Source organism: Ailuropoda melanoleuca, chromosome 2 (genome assembly GCF_002007445.2).
Source record: "Ailuropoda melanoleuca isolate Jingjing chromosome 2, ASM200744v2, whole genome shotgun sequence".
Lineage (NCBI taxonomy): Eukaryota > Metazoa > Chordata > Mammalia > Carnivora > Ursidae > Ailuropoda > Ailuropoda melanoleuca.
The window spans coordinates 120,880,583-120,903,521 of NC_048219.1; the positions used below are offsets into that span (position 1 = coordinate 120,880,583).

The 22,939-nt window shown below is 40.1% G+C and overlaps 1 protein-coding gene across 5 annotated transcripts in view; it reads left to right on the forward strand.

Moving 5' to 3' along the window:
* LYPD6 (LY6/PLAUR domain containing 6) overlaps window positions 1-22,939 on the forward strand; it is a 123,709-nt gene that overhangs the window by 11,294 nt on the left and 89,476 nt on the right. For 2 of the 5 annotated variants that reach the window (XM_034654559.1, XM_034654558.1), the window contains exon 2: window positions 22,502-22,554. The exons of the other annotated variants lie outside the window; for them this stretch is intronic. The gene's annotated coding sequence lies outside the window, so the exon portion shown is untranslated. The remainder of the gene's footprint in view (window positions 1-22,501; window positions 22,555-22,939) is intronic. 5 annotated transcript variants of the gene reach the window in all.

Genomic DNA, 22,939 nt, shown 5'->3' on the forward strand with positions numbered 1-22,939 from the left:
ATCTTGAGGGTCAGTGTTCAGTACCACACGAAATACTGGGTTAGCTGGTGTCTGAGTTTCTTCTGGGTTTTAAATTCTGTGAATGTACAGTTAGTTTGTCTCTCTTCTGTTTCTTTTCTAGCTAGCTCCTTGCCTCTTATCTAGAAGTGTTTGTGGTGTGATAAACCTTTTGATAAAAAATGTACTCTGTTAGAAAATCCCTGCATCTACTTTGAGAGAGGAGCACGTTGAGATAGTGCAAACCTGCAAGGTATGCATTTTCCTTTTTAGTTTTATATTTTAGACTACATGAAGTCACAGGCAGTCAAAACACAAATAATGACTTTCCCAAACACACCCATACCCACACCCACACACCCTTAACAAAAATATTGAAACATTTTTGCTAATAGGATAATATTTCAGAAAAGAACAATTTGCAAAAGACCCTGATTTTATTCTGACAGCGGCATTTCTGAGCGAAGCAGTGCAATTAATCACAGAGCTGTAACAGCAAGATGAAAAGGCAAATACTCAGTGTATACAAAATGGGCACTGCTCTTCCCTTCAGCTTCAGGAAGACACAAGATGTTTCTCTCACCTTGCCCCACAGATACTGATCTCAGATTTTTTATTTGGCTCCTACCAGATTCACCCTTTGCTTGACGAGGACCTGGTAAGGAAGCTGCGGTGTTTGGAGGAGGGACTGGAGGCCCTTATAGATGTGCAGGGGACAGCTTGGCTAGGTCTGGATTTCGCCTATTCCCACTGAAACAGCTCCACCTGCAGAGGTGGTGGGGGTGGGGGAATACAGCGTGGCCATCTGTAATCTCTTGGGTTCAAAGGAAGAGTAAGGATTCACACTGGCTGTTTTTCATATTGTAATCACTGCACTTTGTGAATTCTCTAACCTTAAGCTAATCTGAATCTCTGTAGGGTAGCCTCCAGGTAAATTACAGGAGACCACTTACAGTGGCCTGTGAGTTTGGTTTTCTTCATGTTTTTTTAAAAAAATAATTTATTAGGCAGTATTAGTATATAAAAGCCAAAATCTGATACCATTTTCACTTTACAGTTAAATTTACATGTTCTGCTATTTATAAGTTTAGTTATCTGTCCTCCACCATTCTAAATTTTTAAGAATCTTTGTCAAATGTTCTGTTGCTTGAACTCGAGTTTATCTCCGATGAATCATCAATATTCCCATTTAGTTATTCTTGTCTTGTTAAAAAAGTTGGGATTAGCCGTATCCATTTAATTATATTTTTAAACTCTAAATTGAATTTCGAAATGTGGTGGACAATTGATAAGTATTTCTTTTCTCAAATGATAAAAGGCATATTATAATATTGGCTTAATTTGGAGGGCTCATGGTTCCTCACCTTGAATGGCTTGACAAGGATTCCAAACTGCGCTGTGCTCTGGTTTTTGAATGCAACTCTCATTTTTTAGAGGCCACCTTTCGTGTTCCCTTAAACATATGCACGACGCTTAGTTCATTGCTCATCGCAAGCCCTGGCATAAAGTAGATGGATATGCAAATAATGAATCATGGAACGTTGCATCAAAAACTGAGGATGTACTGTATGGTGTCTAATATAACAAAATAAAAATTAAAAAAAAAATAAAATAAACAACAGAAAAACCCAAAGTAGATGGATACTCACTAGATACTTGACGAGCAGAGACTCTCCCTACTCAATCAGTGTTTGCCGGGTAAATGAACAGATCAACTCATGCACAGTGCTCCCTATAATTGTCACCACTGTCCTGCCAGTCATGTAATCATTACCTGACATACAACACTCTGTTTCCTAACAATTCAAAGTACATTTTTATAACCTGCAAATAGGACGCTGATTAGTGTCTAATGTTTATTTTCTGTTTTTTAAAAAAGTACACAGATAAAAGAACTCTACTTAAAAGTTTTTGTGCAAAGCAGAAGAGGTAGATCCGAGCAGTTGGCTCTGTGCTGCAGTAGCTCCGTGAACGTTGGGAGAGACGCGGGTCCTTTCACGTAGGGATGAGGTGCTCTCTATGGGCCTGAACCTAAGAGCCGTAAAAACACTAGGTAGCGTTTGTTTTGGCATGTTACGGCGTTCCCCTTTTGGGACGCGCAATCATTTTATGGATGAAGGATTTCCATACAGCTTTGTGCATAATCTTCAAATGATCTTATGTGAAAAAGAATCTTGTGTGTAGTTGGTCTGTAGCTGATTGTTGATGTTTTACAGGCAACACTCTGGATGTGTAGAAAGATTGAACCATTTCTGAGACTTATTGACTAGTAAGTCACCCTTGTTAAAGACTGGTTGTTTGGGAGAATGACAGGGTGCACACAGGACAGGGGAAAGGCTCTTCCTGTCTCTGCTGCACTGCCCCAGTTTCGTAATCCCCTGACAGTTCAACTTGGTCATTACCCTTCTCATTGCTTGGCAAAGTGTTGTTGATTTATTAAAAGCACCTATCTGTTTTAATAACCAACCTGAGGGCAAAAAAACAAAACAAAACACAAAACAAATCAAAACCCAAAACCCAAATGACTTGTATTTGGGGCTTGGCATTGAAATTTTATTTGCTGTAATTTACCCCATAAATGACAGCATGGAGATTTCCTCTTCCCATCTTTTTTGGGCAAGTAGTTGTAACTGTTTTTTGGCAGCACTTAAGAAACTGTCTCTTATTGGTGATTTTGAGAATTGTTCATACTTGAATAGAGATTATGAGCTTAAGTTTAAATAGCTTTGAAATCTTTTAAAAATGGTTACATCTTTTAATATTGCATCACCACTGTCTACATTTAACATGTCCAACAATTTGAATGACCTAATATTTTACATTTGCCAATGTAAACATAGCAGTAATCAGGCAACAAGTACTTTTCTCTGGGCCCTATCCAGGGACGTAAAAAGGAATGGTAAGACATGGCAACTCTCGTTGTGGGACTTGTAATTGGCTTCTCTCTTTCTCTTTAAATGTTTGAGGATCAGCTTGTGTCAGTCACAGTTCAAGGTGGAAGCACAATGGCCAATGAAACAAGCAAAAGTGTCTGAGGAGAAAGCAGTGAATAAGGCTCACATAATCCCTGTCCCCTTAGAGCTCACATTCTACAAGGGTGGAGGCAGAAAATAAGGAAATAAATAAGAAAATATGCAGTATGTTAGATGGTTATAAGTGCTATGGAGAAACTAAAGTGGAGAAGAGGGAATGTCTGAGGTGGACAGGAGGCAGTTGGTAACTTTAAATATGGTAGTCATAGGAGATCCCATGGTGAAGGTTTCACATGAGCGCCTGGACCAGGGAAGAGAGAGAGCCTTGGGGACCTCTGCAGGAAGAACCTTCCAGGCAGAAATGCAAAGGTGCTGTGGTAGCATCATGCCTCACCCTCAAAACAGCAAGACCAGTGTCAGGAGTGAAGTAAGCCAGAGGAAGAGTAGTAAAAGGTCAAAAGCATAAGGCGGCAGGCCATCCATAATGCAGGGCCTTAGAGGTTATTGAAAGATGTTCCCTCCTTCCTTACTTTCCTTCCTTCCTTCCTTCCTTCCTTCCTTCCTTCCTTCCTTCCTTCCTTCCTTCCTCCCTCCCTCCCTCCCTCCCTCTCTTCCTTCTTCTTCTTTCTTTCTTTCTTTCTTTCTTTCTTTCTTTCTTTCTTTCTTTCTTCAGGGGCTGAGTCAGTTGAGCTGTTGGAAGAATTTGCATCAAGGAATGACCTGATTAATCGTATGATTTTAAAAATCACTGGCTCCTGTTGGAATAAATAATGGAAGGGAGGGAAGGTTGGAAGGAGGCTGTTGCAATCCAGGTGATGTTGACTTAGATCCACGTGGTTGCAGTGGAGGTGGTGAAAGGGCATTCTTTGTCTATTTGGAAAGATTGCAGGCGGTAGGATTTACTGAGGGCATGATGCAGGGTATGAGTGAGAGAGCAGAATCAGATGGCTGTTGCCTGGAAGGGTGGGGTCATTTACTGAGATAGGAAGCTTGAGGAGGAGTGGATTCAGAAAAGGATCAGATCAACTTTGGACATCTTACATTTGAGATACCTGTTAGGTTTCCAAGTGGAGATATGGAATAAATGTTGGGAATATGGATGAGTTCTGGGGAGAGGTAATTTCGGGAGCTTCGCTCTCTCTGTAAAAGCCATGAAATGGGAGCAGATCCACAAGCATGAGAAGATTAGATGAGGGTGTCAGAGCAGGAGGAGGACAATTAAGTTGCAGATGTATGATCCTTCATTATTTGCTATAGGTACAGAGAGAAGTAGGAATTTGTGGGTTAGAAGAGATGAAGCCACTTTCATGGAAAGTGTGAGAATTGAACTGATCTGTGCAGATGGGTAATATTTGTACGGATAGAAAGAATGAGGGGAAGGCATTTTGGTTAAGAGGTGCCAGAATTAGCAAATCGAAACCACAATAAGATATCACCTTACACCAGTCACCATGGCCTGTATCAAAAAGACAGCAAGTGTTGATGAGGATATGGAGAAAAGGGAACCCTCTTGCACTGTTGGTGGGAATGTAAATTTGTACAACCACCATGGGGAACAGTGTGGAGGTACCTCCCAAAATATAAAATAGAAATACTGTGTGATCCAGTTATTCCACAACTGGGTATTTACCTAAAGAAAATGAAAACAGTAGTTTGAAAAGATATATGTACCCCTCTGTTTATTGTAGCATTATTTATAATAGCCAAGATATGGAAGCAGCCCATGTCCATCAGTAGATGAATGGATAAAGAAGAAATTGCTGTAGATAGATAGATACAAATATATCTATGTCTATGTATACATGTATCTATGTATCTATCTATATAATATGTAATATATCTATATAATGGAATATTACTCAGCCTTAGAAAATGAAATCTTTCCATTTGCAAGGACATGGATGGACCTAGAGAGTATTATGTTAAGTAAAATAAGTCAGACAGAGAAAGACAAATACCATGTCTTTCAGATACCACGACTTCACTTACATGTGGAATGTAAAAAACAAAGACAAACAAACAAAGCAGAAACAGAGCCATAAATATAGAGAACAAACTGGCGGTTGCCAAAGGGGAGTGGGGTCGGAGGGATGGGCACAATGGGTGGAAGGGAATGGAGGGTATAGGCTTCAGGTTATGGAATGAATAAGTCACAGGGATGAAAGGTACAGCACAGGAAATATAGTCTAACGATATTGTAACAGCGTTGTATGGTGACAGATGGTAGCTATGCTTGTGGAGAGCATAGCAGAACATATAAACTTGTCAAATCCTTATGTTGTACACCTGAGACTACTGTAACATCGTGTGTCAATTATACTTCAATTAAAAAAAGTACCAGAATTAAACACATCACAGTTCCTTAATATGAAGGTAATAAGGGAAAATATACCAAGATCACAGTAGAATTTTCTCTCAAGTGAAAGGGGTAGGATTTCTCGTCTCTGGTCTGTTTCCTAGGATCATGATATGCAAATGGTAAAGAGACTTGGTCTCATTAAAATCTTGAACATTTTCTGGCACTTTGCTAACAGCTTTTCCTCCTTATCCTTCCAGCTGGTGCTGCCTTATATTTTGTAGTAACTTGAAACTGACATGCGGGGAATTTTAAGTACATATGTTATCAAAACAGATGTTCCACAGACTTTATAGACTATCAGGAGGTCATCTCATCTTTCAGAAAGCAGCCTGGAATTTGAATTTAGTTACTCTCATAATTTTACATTCTCCAAAGTAACTATGTGGGAAATTTAAAATTTATTAGCAACTTTCTCTTGTTCTTAGATTTTAAAGACATGGCAATTTCAGTAAACCTGAAAAAGAATTAAATGCTGTGCTCTGTAGAGGCAGATATTGACCAGCTTTACTTGCCTGGTGATAAATCTAAGGCACATGAGGATTTTCATGCTTTCTCAGGAACTTTGGAGTCCCACTTTATAGAGGAAAAAAGTCCCATTCTTTTTCCATGCAAAATGAAAATTAAAGGAAAAATGAACTTCATAAAATAATACAAAGGATGCTGAGTTCAGAACAAATAGAGAATTTTTGCCTCTTGTTTCCTGTCCCCCTACTTTTTACTAGAATCCAGATGAGAATCAAGTTTCTTTTCTGTTCTGCATAAAACTTTCTCATGGAGTTGCGAAGGCTGAGGGCTATTGGCAGAACTCCTTGAGATAAGAAAAATTATGTATTTCTTTTTTTTTTTTCATTTTACTTAATGCCTTTAAAACAATGTGGTGTTAATTGCTTGGCACAACTGGGTGTGATATTTCCGTACCCCATTTTTTCCTTTGGGTTTCAAGGAGGTACAGAGTACAACTCCAGGAGGCCTTGACAGTTTATCAGTCAAGCCTCATAGGTGTTGGCTGGAGAGCAGCAATCACCGAGAAGCACACTGGGCCCATTAGCGCTGTCTGATAGAACTTTCTAGTCTCTTCTGTGGTGACAGACATCCTCTATATCTTCACTGGCCAACATGTGGCTTCTGAATACTTGAAAGGTGGCTAGTGCAATTGAGGAACTAGATTTTAAATTGTATTTATTTTTAATTAACTCAGATTTAAGTGACCACAAGTGGCTAGTGTCCACTGTCCAATACAGTAGACTCACCGGTTTTTCTTGGGCTTTTTGGAGCGTGGACTGGGTAGGATCCCAGCGTCCCCTTGCTGTGGTGTCTCTACCCCTCAAGGAGTGTCCACAAGCAGGTCTTCCGTGTAGGGACTCTGAACCTAGGGTTACTGCTAAAGAGTGCACGTGGTGCAGGACTTTGAAATATCTCCTTCCTGTTCTTCACAGGGGTGGGGAGGAGGAACGTAAAACGGTAAAGTGACATTAATGCGATGAGGTATTTGTTATGGTCTTAAAGACTCTTTTCTCACTAAGATATTTAAAAAATAGTCTATTTGAATATTTTACTACTGATTGTGAAAGAGAATGATCCCATGGAGTAGAGTTTAGAGGTAACATTGTGAGAAACTCGTTTTACTCGTGCCATGAAGAATTCTGTGAAAGACCCAAGGATTGCTTGTTTATGGGGGGCATTCTGGAGATTCTTATTCATTTCTTGACTTTGAGAGTGTATTATTGAAGGCCTACTGTGTGCTTTTGCATAAATACCGACAGTGTGTGTATTGCTCTGGGGTAGCAATTATTAAGGAGAGGGATAAACAGCACAGGATATGAATGTGACTAAGGGCTGCTGTAAGGTGGGGGGCGAGGACAGACAGTGGGCCCAGCCTCACAGTTCTCAGCTGGGATGTTGGTGTCACACAGTGTGCCACATTAAAAGTTCACTCCAGAATCCTGGTGGGTGGTAGAAGATAGAGAAAGGAGGCCTTTTGCCTTTTCAAAGGTCAGTCTTTACGTCTGAGCCAGTTTGACATACTAGCAGTCTTACTGCGGCTGTGGTGAGCCGGCGGCCTCCTGTATGGGGAGCAGTCCCCACTGAATTTGTGGAGAAAGGTGTTTAAAAAGATTTGTTGATTGATATTTCTGTGGTCATTCTGCCACTCTCACTCATAAAACTAAATGGAGCTTATGTGCCAGGGACTATGCTTCACTTGCCGTCTAAATGGGGAGGAAAAAAATGTGTATATGGAAGAAGAAAACTAACAATAAAATCCGCCGTGAGAGAGATACTACATGAGTGGGGTGGACCCTAAATGCCCTATCCCGCAGTTGTCTTCAAATACAGAAGGGCCGTCAGGTGGGAGAGGCATTAGGCTTCCTCTCTGGGGCTCCAGAAGGCAACACTGGTGGTTTTGTCTTTAAAGAAAAGGGTGTTGAAGGCCTGTCTCTCTGCAGAGTGCACTGGGATGGGAGAATAATTTAGGAGAGGGCAAGGCACACAGAAGATGAAGATGTGACGGTGCCTGCCGCTTACGGACGGATTCCTTGCAGTCATTAGAAGGGATGCTTCACAAAATAGGAGAGGACGCCATGAGGGGATCAGCCTTCCTCACGGGAGATGTCCCCAAAGAGGCTCCCTGGACGCTGAGTGGGAACAAGGAGATTCACACTGGCAGAGCAGGGGTCAGAGAATTACCGACCGTGGGTCAGACCTAGCTTCCTGCTTCCCTTTGTAAATATTTTTAGCAGAACCCAGCCATGCCCATATGCTTAAATCTCACGCAGGCTGCTTTCACGCCACGGTGGTGGAGGTGAGTGGCTGGGATGACATCCTGTGGCCCAAAAAGCCCGAATTATTTACTGTCTGGGCCTTGATAGAAAAAGTTAGCAGGGCCCTAGAAAGGATTGGATACAGTGACATATAAAATCCTTTCTAATTCTCTGACTGTAAGGGATTTGGAACAGAAGCAAGCCTTGTGGGAAGTGTGAAGAGTGCCCGCAGGAGGTGGACTTCAGTTGGACCTTGAAGGAAACTGGCAGGTCCTGGCAGAGGAGGCCGTCCAACATGACCCCGGGCCGGTCTCACAGGGATTGAGTCAGCGTTCCTTGGATGCTGAGTACAGACTCATTCCAACATTCATCCGTCCACTCATTTACTCTTTATGCCTCCAGCGTATCATTGGCCAATGGAGACAATGCCCTAAAACACTGCTCTGCCTGTTCTTGGTAAAGCAAGCACAAATTCTGGCACGAGCTGTTGGCATTTTGATAATAACTTTGTTGGTGTGGAAATGCTCATTAAGTTCAATGTTTATAATTGAGTTTTATGGAGTTATTTTATTTTAAGGATAATGGTCTCACCTAGACACAACTTAGAATTTATTCACGTGTTCGGCTTAATGGTAGGACATGAGAAATGATGCTTCCAAAATGAAAACCTCCCTGTATTTGCGGGCGATGCTGCTCGCGGTGTTAAGGACAGGAGGCACATTACTATTCATGCCTTTTTAATTGATTAGCCTTAGAGGCTTCTGAAAGCCCTTAAAAGTTGTTTTGTCAACATTAGACCAGCTGCTGTGTAATTATGGTAGCTCTTCTTGCAGTTAAATTCTTTTAATAACGTGTTCAGTCTGACGATGCCAAAGTGCTTTGAACCTGTGATGTATACTATAGAGAGCTTTTGTTTTTACTTACAGATGGTTGGTGCCGTTTTCTGGGCAAGTCTGTAGAATTTTCACAGAAATTTTAAAGATGAATTACTCCAAAATGGGAGGCAAATGAATTTGAACATCAGGTTACTCCTCCTCCTATAAAAATTGTTCATATGTGACTCGAATTTTGAACTTGACTCATAACAAGCTAAATATGCTCATTAAAAAAGAAAAGACATCTCCACCCTGAAACCGTTTTAAGGCTCTTTGCTCTCACTCTCCAGCTTATGAATCAAAACTTTCTGGCACCCGTCAGATGGTGGTGAAAGCATGGGGCTGTGATAAGGATCGCTGCTTAATGAGGAGCCAGGTACGGTGGTTCAGCCCTTGGGGCAGGGGGCCAAAGCCCTGCCCGGAAAACTGAATGTGATCTTAGCGGTGTATTTTGCTGTTTTCCAAAGGAGCTCTACCCTGTAGTCTGCCATGAAAAATTATAACTAGGGACAGGGACTGGTGTCCGAAAGATGCAAACGGAAGCTCCTGTGCTTCTTTCCTTCCTGTCTCTCCGTTCCCCAGACCCCTCCGTGCACACACACGTGCCGACACGCACACTTCGTGCAGCATTTCTCTGGACAGGTGCACGGGTGCTTCAGGCAGATCAGAGGTGGGAGCGGTGACGATGGCGGCTGTGGCGGTTGCTCCCGGTAGCGCAGGTAACTTAGCTGACTTCTTCCCTAGAGCATTTTAAGAGAGAAAGACAAGGCCGTTTAAACTGGAGGCACAGAACATCAGCACCCGGAGGAACGAGAGACTCGACGGGGCTGCAGCTGGCTGTCTCTGGCCCTTGTCCAACTTGTAATAAGAAATGCATCTATGTTGGTGGGAAACCACGAAGTGATGCTGTCAACTGCTTGTGCTCACCTTTTCTCTGCGTTTCGTGGTGTTTAAGGAGGCTGGGAGAGAAATGGACTTTTTCCCATATGAAGAAGCCAATCTGCTTCAAGTTTGAACAGAAGTTCAGGAATATTAATGATTCTGCAAAGTCTGGGGAAGAAGCTAACCTCGACAGTATGGGCTTCTGTAATGGCAGGGCCGGCTGAAAACTGTGCCTCTTGCACTTGCTTGCTCCCAGTATGCAGATCTGTGTGCCTTGGGAGCTCTCGAGCTCTAAGAATTAGGCATCTGGGGGTTTGAGGAAACGTTTGGGAGGAAACGTGGACTTGTCGGCATCTACTTGTGGTGTTTATGAAGTGGCCTTTGAGATGTGGATATGAAGAGAATTAGAATTTATTTAAATAAAAGGTACCTAAATTCGTTAATATTTTATTCTAAAATATTATATAAAATTATATAATTTATCTTAAAATTTATACTAAAATCTTTTATATAAAATTAATAATATATTTTCCCCTGTGGAACAAAACTTGTTCCCGGTAAATGGCTTAATCTTTACAAAGTTATATTGAATGTTAATTCAGATGTTTTTTAATATTTCAGTCTACCTAGATATGGCCAAGAAAACTAGCGTGAATCTCAGTGTTCGATAACTAAATATCAAAACCTGTTAATACCATCATACAGTTTTTGGGAACATCACCGTTTGCTCAGATGCATTCTTTACGTTGACGTGATAGAAATTAGATCTGCCTTCCGGTGTCAGTTATAATTGCTTGCATGAGACCTGGTCTTCTAATCAGTCTTATCACATAGACGTTCTATATGCTTTCACATACAATGCTTATCACAATGACATTTTATATGCTTTCTCAAAGTCTTGCATGTCGTTTAAGAAAATTGTAAACCATCAAAACTTCTCTGAGGGCTGCAAAATTGTCTTTATCACTCACCCACAATAATCTCACATTATCTTGAGACTGCACTGAATCAGGGAGACATATTGATATTAACTTCTGGTGCTAAGAAAAGGCTTGATAGTCATAAACTTATGTATACATGTATGTACATATATCCATGTGTATGAGGAATCAGTTTCCAGAGAACTCCAGTATCAATAAGGTAAAGGACGTGTGCATGCTCAGATGGCCAAATATCATGGAGGTCTTTGCTTCTCAAACAAATCATCTGCTAGGTCCCCTATTATATTCACAGGGACTTAGGCATAGTGTCTTTTTTTTTAAGTCAAGTATTTAGATTTTCTTGTCTATAAGCAACAAAACCCAACTCAAATTAACTTAGGAAAATTTATTTTTAAAGGATTATCTCATGTGTGGAGCAAAATTGATCATTTTCTTGCCCCTAATTTATACTTTTTGTATTCTGTAAGGATTGGCCTTTGCACTCTGGGTCTGTGTACTTAACTAAAGTAAATTCTTATGGTGCTGGACTGCAACCCCTCTCTTACATGATTATGTGTAGAATAACTGAAGGAAGAGTCACTGAAATTGCTAGAAGACCAGAGCCATAGCTGGGCCTCACTAGCAAGGACTTGAATGCATCTGATACTGTTTCCCTCTCTCTTGGTTTCTCTCAGCTTGTTGGTTTCATTTTTTTCTTACTGCAGACCAGGTGCAGATAAAATGGGAAAGATGACTTCAAATCCTCCTGAGATGTATACTATACACCTTAGAGTTTATGCCACTGTATAGGACTTACTCATGCTCTCTGGTCCCAGACCAACAGTCCTGGAGAAGAGAGCTGATTGACTCAGCCTGGGACAGATATCAACTTGGACCAGTCAGCTGTGTCAAGGGTAGAGCAACATGTACTTGTCATTGGTGGCCCTTTCTTGTGTATCAGCAAAAGGAGAATCAATGTGGGCTAGAGAAGCTTGGTACAGGCAAAATATTTTCCTTCCTCATACATGGACACATCATGTCTCTCTTCCCAACTATGATTACTTTGCCTCTGCCAGATACCTTCTTTTCCTCCTCATTTCTACTTTGCATGCTATTGCTTTTGATGGTTTGGTAAATAACTTGGGGGCAAGAGCCTATATCTTGCCCCAAGTTCCTGGGTCAGTGAGGTAGAGCAGGTCTCGTCTGGTCTTTTCCCTTGAGTCCCAGTGATGCTCATTTTCCTTTTTATAATTTAAGGAGAAGTGGCAGCTCGAGAGAAGGCAAATGAAAAGGTCAAATGATGAAGCTCACAGTCTTCTTTAGGCCTGGGAGATAATGCCCTTTTCTAAAGGCTAAATGTTTTCTTGGGATGAATGGATTAGTCATGAGTCCAAAATTTCATGACTGCCTTAGGAGATATTTGATTCTTTATGTATGTATAGCATGTATAATAGTTGGAGAAAATGCACTTTTTATTTTTCTTATTTTCTAATTTGTTTTCACTATCCAAATTCGTTTGCATATACTTTTTATGCTAAGAACGTTTTCCGAACTCATTTAGCATGTACTCTCCAAAACTTTACCGGGATTCTGTAGCTGGTTCAAGATGGCAGCGCAGGAAGCTCCTAGCTCCCCTCCCGTCGTGGACACAACAAATCTACAGCTACGTATAAGAGTAATTTCCCCTGAAAGAGTCCTAAAAACTAGACGAAGAGGTCCTCCACAACAGAGGATGAAAGGGCCATATCAAGATGCTAGAAGAGGCAGAAATGTGCTCTTGCCAAAAACCCGTTCCCAGGCACAGCAGCACATAACCAGGAGGGATCTTAACGGTATGAAACTTTTCCTGAGGAGTGAGTGATTTGTGCCCTATATCAGGAGCCCCAACTCTTGGATCCTGCACTGGAGAGACCAGCCCCCAAAACATAAAACCAATAGGGATTGTGTCCAGGAGAACTATATAACTGTGGGGAATGGAGAACCCACCCTTAAAGGAATGATACACAGACTCACTCATGCTGGGACCCAGCACAAAAGCAGAAGTTTGAAAAGTACCTAGACTATTTGTGAAGGAAGCTCATTACTGATCTTAAAGTAACTGCCAGAGGGCAGGAAACTGTTGAGAGTCTTTCCAAGGATGGAAGTGCTGGCAGGTGCCCTTTTTATGATCTTACTTTACTTTGCTAATGCTGGCGCTGGTGGGTGCCATTTTCAGTCTCCTGCTAACTTTCTGGTACAGGTGGACAATCCTTGTCCTCTTCCACTGCAGCTGTGCCACAATGAGCCAGGTGAACATATTGCCCGCTTTGTTCCCACGTGGCAACTGTGCCATAGCCATTTGGGCAAGTGTATCATCTCCCCTGTGCTGCATTCTCATCCCTGCCGCAGCTGGTGGGCCTCCACAGCCCACAAAGGGGACCCCTGGCACTGGTGACCAGGGTGTTGCTTTCTGGGATCCACAGTTTATCTCCCATGCAAGAACACTCCTTCAAGTCTGGGAGAGGCAGGTGTTTCATGTAATACATAAAAACAAACACAGAGAATCAGGCAAAATGAAGAGTCAGAGAATATGTTTCAAACAAAAGAATAACTAACGTAAAACTTCAGAGAAAGACCTATCTGAAACAAAAATAAGTAATCTACCTGAGTTCGAAATGATAGTCATAAAGATGCTGACCAAACTAGGAAGAAGAATGGATGAACACAGTAAGAACTTCAACAAAGAGAACTGAAAAAAAAAACCAATAACTGAAGTGAAAAATACACTAGAGGGGTGCACCAGTAGATGGGCTAAAGCAGAAAAACAGAACAGTGAGCTGGAAGGCAGAGCAATAGAACTCACCCAAGCAGAGCAGCAAAAAGAAGAAGGAATTTTAGAAAATGAAGATACCTTAAGGGACCTATGGGAAAACATAAAACAGAATAATATTTGCATTATATGGGTCATAAAGGAGAAGAGAGAGTAGAAGTGGCAGAAAACTGATTTGAAGAAATAATGGCTGAAAATTTCTCTAATCTAGGGAAGGAAACAGACATTCAGGTCCAGGAATCCTAGAGAGTTCAAGTAAGATAAACCCATAGAGATCCATACCAAGACACATTATAATTAAAATGTTCAAGATAGAGAGAGTCTTAGGGACATCTGGCTGGCGCAATTGGTTAAGCATCTGACTCCTGGTTTCGGCTCAGGTCATGATCTCAAGGTCGTGAGACTGAGTCCTGCATCAGGCTCTGTGCTCAGTGTGGGAGTCTGCTTGAGATTCTCTCTCTCCTTCTCCCTCGCCCCTCCCCTCATCCTTGCATTCTTTAAATGAATGAATGAATGAATAAATAAATAATAAAATCTTAGAATCTTAAAAGCAATAAGAGGAAACCAAAGTTACTTACAAGAGAAAAATTCCAATAAGGCTATCAGATTTTTCAGCAGAAACCTTGAAGGTCTGAAGCAGGTGGCATGACATATTTAAAATGCTGAAAGGTAAAAACTTCCAACCAAGACTGCTCTACCCAGCAATATTATCATTCAGAATAGGAGAGATAAAAGTTACCAGATGAGCAAAAGCTAAAGGAGTTAATCACCACTAAACCGGCCTTACAAGAAATGTTAAAGGAACTTCTTTAAGCTGAAAATAAATGGCACTAATTAAAGACAAGGAAACATGTGAAAATAAAAATTTCATTGGAAAAGGTAAATATTTAATAGTGGTAGTGGACTAATCACTTATAAATCTAGTATGAAGGTAAAAAAAAAGTATTAAAATAAATAAAAACTTCAATAATTAGTTAAGGGATCCATAAAATAAAAAGATGTAAAATATGACATCAAAAACAAAACATGGGGTGGGTGATTAAAAATGTAGAGTTTTGTAATGTATTTAAATTGAAGTTGCTATCAACTTTTTTTTTTTAAGATTTTATTTATTTATGTGACAGAGAGAGACAGCCAGTGAGAGGGAACACGGTAGGGGAGTGGGAGAGGAAGAAGCAGGCTCCTAGCGGAGGAGCCCGATGTGGGACTCGATCCCGGAACGCCGGGATCACGCCCTGAGCTGAAGGCAGACGCTTAACGACTGTGCTACCCAGGAGCCCTTGAAATTGCTATCAACTTAAAATAGACTGCTAAATACAAAGGTTATTATATGTGATATATATATGATCTCCGTGGTAACCACAAAGCAAAAACTTATAATAAATACACAAAAGAGAATGATAAATGAAAACATAACACTAAAGAAAATTGTCAATCCATGAGGGAAGAGAGAAAGAGGAGAAAGGAGCAGAGAGGAACTATAAAAACAACCAGAAAAAAATAAAATGGCAAAAGAAAATACCTATCAGTATTACTTTAAAGATAAATGAATTAAATTCTCCAGCCAAAAGACAGAGTGGCTGTCTTTTGGATTAAAAACACAAGGGTCGTGGATATGTTGCCTAAAAGAAACTAATTTCAGAAGGACACATACAGAGTGAAAATGAAGGGATAGAGAAAGTTATTGCATTCAAATTGAAACAAAAAGAAAGCTGGTATATACGTACTCATATGAGGCAAAATAGACTTTAAAACAAAGACAATAATAAAGGACAAAGAAAGGCATTGCCTAATGAAATGAAATGAAAAAGGGCTTAATTCAGCAATATATGACATTTATAAATATCTACACACCTAACATGCAAGCACCAAAATGTATCAAACAACTATTAACAGACCTAAAGGGATAAATTGGCAGCAGTGTAAACATAGTAGGGGACTTTAACTTCCTGCATATATCAATGGATAGATCATGCAGACAGAAAATTGATAAGGAAACCTCAGCCTAAATGACACATTAGTCCAGATGGACTTGATATATATAAAACATTCCATCCAAAATACATGCTCTTCTCAAGGGCACTTGGAACATTCTTCATGATAGATCACATGTTGGGCCACAAAACAAGTTTCACTAAGTTCAAGAAGATTGAAATTGTATCAAGCATCTTTCCTAACCACAATGGCACGAAACTAGAACTCAATTACAAGAAGAAAACTGGAAAAACCACAAAAATGTGGAGATTAAACAGCATGCTCCTTAACAACCAGTGAGTCAATGTAGATAATCAAAGGAGAAATTTAAAAAATACCTTGAGACAAGTAAAAATGGAAATACAATATACCAAAATTTATGGGACGTAGCAGAAAGTTCTGAGAAGGAAGTTCATGGAAATAAAAGCCTACGTCAAGAAACAAGAAAAACTCAAAGAACATAAATCTACACCTCAGGGAACTAGAAAAAGAATAAAAAAGCCCAAAGTTAGTAAAAGGCAGAAAATAACAAAGATCAGAGTGGAAAGAAATACAGACTAAAAAGACAATAGAAAAGATCAGTGACCGAAGAGCTGGTTCTTTGAAAAGATAAACAAAATTGAAAAAACTTTAGCTAAACTCAAAAGAAAAAACGAAGATTCAACTAAATAAAATCAGAAATGAAGAGAAGTTGCAACTGATATCACAGAAATACAAAGGATCATAAGAGACTACAATGAACAATTATATGCCAACAAATTTGACAACCTAGAAGAAATGGACAACATACTAGAAATGTACAACCTACCAAGACCGAATCATGAAGGACTGACAGAGAGAGACAGCCAGCGAGAGGGAACAGACCCATCACTAGTAAGGAGATTGAATTAGTAATCAAAAACTGACCAATAAAAAAAGTCCAGGACCAGGTGGTTTCACTGGTGAATTCTACCAAACATTCAAAGAAGAATTGTTACCAATCTTTTTCAAACTCTTCCAAAACATAGAATATGAGTGAATGCTTTCAAATTTGTTTTATGAGGCCAGCATTACTCTGAAACCAAAACCAGACAAGAACACCACACACACACACACACACACACACACACACACACACACAAAGACCAATTCCTGTGATGAACATAGATAGAAAAATCCTCAACAAAATATTAACAAACTGAATTCAACAATACATTAAAAAGATCACACACCCTAATCAAATGAGATTTATTCTAGATACGCAAGGATGGCTTGAAATCCACAAATCAATCAATGTGATATACTGCATTAACAAAATAAGCAATGAAAAGCATACAATCATTCAATAGATGCAGGAAAAGCTTTTATCAAAATTCAATGTCCATTTTGATAAAAACCCTAGTAAGTGTGTAGAGAGAGAATGTACTTTGACATAATAAAGGCCATAAATGGCAAGCCTATAGCTAACATCATACTCAGTGGTGAAAAGCTAAATGCTTTCCTCTAAGATCAGGAACAAAACAAGGATGTGTACTCTCCTCACTTTTATTGAACATAGCACTGGAAGTCCTAGTCACAGCAATTAGGGGAAAAAAAGAAAAGAATGGTATAAAAAGCATCCAAATTGGAAAAGAAGTAAAACTGACACTCTGTAGATGACATGATATTGTACATAGAAAACCTTAAAAGACTCCATAAAAAAACAGCAACAAACTTTTAGAACTAATTAAAGAATACAGTAGAATTGCAGAATACAAAATCAATACACAAAAATTTGTTGTGTTTCTGTATGCTAATAATGAACTACCAGAAAGAGAAATTAAGAAAACAATCCCACTTACACTTGCATTAAAACTAGGAATAAATTTAACCAAGGAGGTGAAACTGAAAAACAGGAAACTATAAGATATTAATGAAAGAAATTGAGTAAGACACCAATAAATAGAAAGATATTTCATGCTCCTACATTGGAAGAATTAATATAGTTAAAATGTCTATACTGCCCAAAGCTATCTAGAGATTCAGTGCAATCCCATCAAAATTCCAATGGCACTTTTAACAGAACCAGAACAACCAATCCTAAAATTTATATGTAACCACAGAAATCCTGACTAGAAAAGCAATCTTAAGAAAGAAGAACAAAGCTGGGGGCATCATGCTCCCTGATTTCAAGCTGTACTACAAAGCTATTGTATTAAAAATAGTATGGTTTTAACATAAAACAGACACAAAGATCAATGGAACAGAAGAGAGTCCAGTAATAAACCCACACATGTATGGTCAATTTATTGCAAAGAAGACAAAAATATACAATGGGGAAAGGACAGTGTCTTCAGTAGATGATGTTTGGAAAACTGGACAGCTATATGCAAAAGAAACTGGACCAGTGTCTTATGCCATATACAAAAATTAAATAGGATTAAAGACCTGAATGTAAGACTTGAAACCGTAAAACTAGAAGAAAACAGGTAGTAAGCTTGTTGATGTTGGTTTTAGTGATTTTTTTTTATCTGACTCCAAAGGCAAGGGCAATAAAAGCAAAAATAAACAAATGTGGCTATATTAAAGTAAAAAAGCTTGTGTATAGTGAAGGAAACCATCAACGAAATGAAATGGCAATGTACTGAATGGGAAGGTTTTGCAGATCATACATTTAATAAGGAGTTAATATTCAAAATATATGAAGAATTCATGCAATTCAATAACAATCTAACACATGAGCAGATCTGAATAGACATTTTTCCAAAGAAAACATACAGATGACCAAAAAGCACATGAAAAGATGCCTGCTGTCACTCATCAACAGGGAAATGCAAATCAAAACCACAATGAGATATTACACCTGTCAGAATGACTATTATCAGAGAGACAAGAAATAGCAAGTGTTGTCAAGGATGTGGACAAAAGGGAACCGTTGCACACTGCTGGTGGGAATGCACATTGGTGCAACCACTACGGAAAACAGTGTGGGGGATCCTCAAAAAATTAAAAATAGAGCTAACACACCAGGCAGCAATTCTACTTCTGGGTATCTATCTGAAGAAAATGAAAATACTAACTTGAAAAGATACATGCATCCCCTATATTCACTGTAGCATTATTTACAATAGCCAAGATAAGGAAACAACTTCAGCATGCATTGATCGACGAATGAATAAAGATGTGATGTGTATACACACGCACACACACACACACAATGGACTACTTACCCATAAAAAGAATGAAATCTTACCATTTCTGACAACATGGATGCATCTTGAGAGTATTATGCTAAATGAACTAAGTAAAAGTAAGATAAATACTACATGATTTCACTTCTATCTGGAATCTAAAAAACAAAAGCAAAAAAAGAAAACAAAACCCAGGCTCATAGATACAGAGAACAGAGTATTGGTTGCCAGAGGGGGTGGAAGTTGGAGGGCAAAATGGGTGAAGGGGATTAAGAGTTACATACTTTCAGTTATAAAATAAGTAAGTCATTGGGATATAAAGGACAGCATGGGGAATACAGCCAGTAGCATTGCATTAACTTTATGGTGACAGTAGGCAATTAGACATTGTGGTGATCAGTTTGCAATACATACAAATGGCAAGTCACTATGTTGTACACATGAAATTAACACAATATTGTGTGTCAATTATTGTTCAGAAAAAACATAAGTAAAAATTTACTGGGATTCTATCTGTGTTCACTGAAATAGGAGTCATTCTTTTTCTCCCCAAGTTAATGGTGCTAACTCACTTACGTTCTGCTCTGACAGCCATTCAGTAGTAACGCATTCCCAAAGGAGTCGCGGTTGATTTTTGAAATCTTGTATTTTCAGCTGCTGCCTAGTTATCCCACCCTGATTGGCATTTGACCATTGAATTAGATTTTTCTCCTGCTAAAGAGGGCTTTATGAGCTTTAACTTCAAGTGCCTGTATCACAGTCTGATGTTTGCATTATAATTGACACTGAATGAGCACTTTTTGCTGGAAAAGGCATTGTCTCCTAGGATTAAAGGAGGATTTGGACAGTTACCGGACCTTCTTTTTTAGGGTTCAATTTAGTGTCCTTCTGGGTGACTGCATAGGTGGGCACATTTATAAGAATCTCACCTGGCTCATGTTAACATGCTTATTTTATTTCTGCCGTTAGGGGTGATTATATTCCCTGAGAGCTGTTTCTCTGGGCTTATTGACTGATATGGCCATAAATACATCCCTGAAGGGGAAAACTCTAGCTGCTTCAGCACAGATGGCACAAAAATCAAGGTCCCGCTGCTTTAGCATTACGAATGATAATCCCACTGCAGCGTGAAGTTTAAGGTGGTGATAGTTCAATTTCTATTGTGGTTTTTTTGGACATGATGGCAGAATAAATTGAATTTAAACAAAATTAACCAAGCAATTTTTGCCAAACACATTATGTGTGTGGTTCATCCTCTGCTCCCTTGGTTTGTATATTTTAAAAACAGCTCTGATATTCTTTTGTTATGTTCTTTAATTATTGAAAATAAAGAAACAAAACTGTCATTTCTAAGACCCCATGGGGGTGTCCAGGCCACGTGGGAGACGCAACTGGTGGAGAGTATGGCGGGCATGTTCCTGGCGCATAGTAGGCTGGCAGTGCTTGTTAATGCCCTTGTCCTTCTCTGTCTAGCCCTAGCCCTTCTGTCTGAAAAATCAGGACCCATCAGATTTTCTGTTAGTGGCTGGATGAAATGATTGAAACCTCTGAGAAGGAAATAATAACTCTGATATTAGAACCATGTGATGTTAGAATGGGAAAGGAATTTAATGTACCTCCACCTTCTCGCTTCACAGATGGGGAAACCAAGGCCCAAGGGGTGAGCAACCTTTCCAACAGTCACAAAGCTAATAAATGTAAGAAAAGGACCAGAGCCTGGGTCCTCTGTCTCCAAATAGTAGTTCTATTTAGATTCTCAGACACACAGATGTCATATTTGCATGCTTTTCCTATTTGCTAAACAATCAGAGTTCGTATATGTACGGGTTCTAATCAGCCTACCCAGTGCACCCCTCCCTAAATCGCCCCCTCTTTCTCTGTCCTCTGCATTACTTAGTGGCATCAGCAAACACCAGTCGCCCAAGCTACGCATCTCAGCATCACTTTTGTCTCCCTCTTGTATTCAGTCACTTGGTCCCATTGATTTCACTTTGGAAATGTGTCTCAAATCCATCTTTGCTTTCTTTTCCTGCATTTCTTTCTTAGTTTAGTCTTTCTTCCTTTCTTCCTTGCACTATTGAAGTAGCACTTAAATTGGGTTCTGCCCTCTGCCGTTCACTCCCCTCACTGCCTCTGGAGTTTTCTTTGTAAAGTATAAATCTGAATGACGGGTTCAACAGCCTTCAATGGCTTTTCGTTCTGTTCTGTGAAGTCCCTCTCCCTTGTTGAGATCTGGCCTTAACCTCCCTCTTGAACATTCTCTTCTGTCACTTCGTCTCCCTGCTTGTAGTCACAGCCACCCATTCAGTACTCCCGACCTTTCCACGTGCTTTCCTGGGACACCCTGCATTACCACCAGTTTAAGCACACACCAACGACAGGTTCTGTGCACATCACACCGTGTTCTTGGTGAGGCTTCTCTTCCTTTCTTGGTTGAGTTAATGGATCCTCCCTCTGTTACCCCAGAGTACTTTTTCGATACTTCTCTAATAGTCCTGAGTGGTGCAGTCTGATGTGCACTACGGTTAGTTCTCTTTTTGAAAAAGGAAATATGTCTAGTCTATTTGCTAGCCTGTGAACTTCTTGAGCTCGGCGGTTTTATCTAATTCATTCCTGTATCCTTGGCGCCTGTGGTGGACCGAATAACAAGGACCCCCCCCGCAAAGGATGTCCACGTCCTAATCCCTGGAACCTGCAAATATTACCTTAAATGGCAAGAGGGATTTTGTAGGTGTGATTAAGTTAGGGATCCTGAGATGGCGAATATTCTGATTATCCGGGTGGGCCCAGTGCAATCACCCGTGTCCTTTAAGCGGGAGACAGAAGGGTCAGGGGCAGAGAACGTGATGTGAGGAGGGAGGCAGGGTGCGAGAAGAGATAATCCATGGAAGCAGAGATTGGAATGATGTGCTTGAAGAGGGAGAAAGGGGTCATCAGCCAAGGCCAATGCAGGGGGCCACTAAACATTAGAAAAGGGAAGGAAATGGATTTTCCCTCAGAGCATCCAGAAGGCACACAGCTCTGCTGACACTTGCTTTTAGGCCAGTAAGACCCATGTCAGACTTCTGACCTGCAGAACTGTGAAATAATAAGGTCATGCCATTTGAAACTACTGAATTTATGATTTGTTACAACAGCAATAGGAAACTAATACAGCACCTACTGTGCTCCTGACACGAGGAAGGACTCAGTACGTTTGCCTCTTATCTTGAAGCAGAGGATTTCTCCTGATCCTCAGTCAGTGCCCTTCATTATTATGGCAGCTAACATTTGTTGACCCTTTTGCTCCGTGCTGGTCACCGAGCTAGCACTTCATACATGATCCCCATGCTCACCCCAGGGCCGAGTGCGGGATTATCCCTCCCTGGCAGGTAAGGAAACCCGCGCAGAGTGTTTGAATAATTTGCCCCGAATCCTACTCCCACAGATGATGCATTGGGACTCGAGGTGAGCAGCCTGGCTCCTGGGTCTTGGTTACACCTCTCTATCTTGTCTGGTCATGTACTTGAATCACATATATAGCATTTGTGTGTGCTCCCCCAGTGTGATGTGGTGTGAAGAAAACTGGAAGAGCTAGATACGAGTATCGGTGCCTTCAGTAATCAGTTGGCTCTGTGAATGTGTGCAAGTCAGTTGACCTAGACCTGTGTGCCTGTCTCCTACAAATCTTTCCTTTTCTGCTTACCTCCAAAGTTAATGCAAGGATCAAATAATAAATCACATGTGAAAGTATTCTGGGAAGTATCAGACACGACACACACGCTACTTATCAGTATCTATTCTGTTGCTTGTGTATCATCCACAGATTCCTTGTACCAGGGTTACCTGGGTGATTAGCTATGATGTCTGATTCATTTGGTAAGTAGGTGCTTAATAATACTTGATAAATGCATTTGATAAAGATGCTCTTTTGCTGTCTTGGTTATCATTCTTATACTTTGGATCACTGATGCTATAAATCAAAGGTACAATTTAGTCTTCTGCATAGAATTTAATTTTCTCCCCCTTCTAAATGAATCCTTTCCATTGCCCTCTCGAGACAATATTTGTATCTTGTAGCTCTCAAGAAGGTAGGACTTGTAGTAGACTTGCAATGATTTCAGCACGTTCTCAGTAGGGTGTTTTGGAATAAGGGAACAATTAGTCCCATGAGAATGCTTGTTTTGTTTTTTGGTTTTTTTTAATGATTTTTTATTATATTATGTTAGTCACCATACAGTACATCCCCGGATTCCGATGTAAA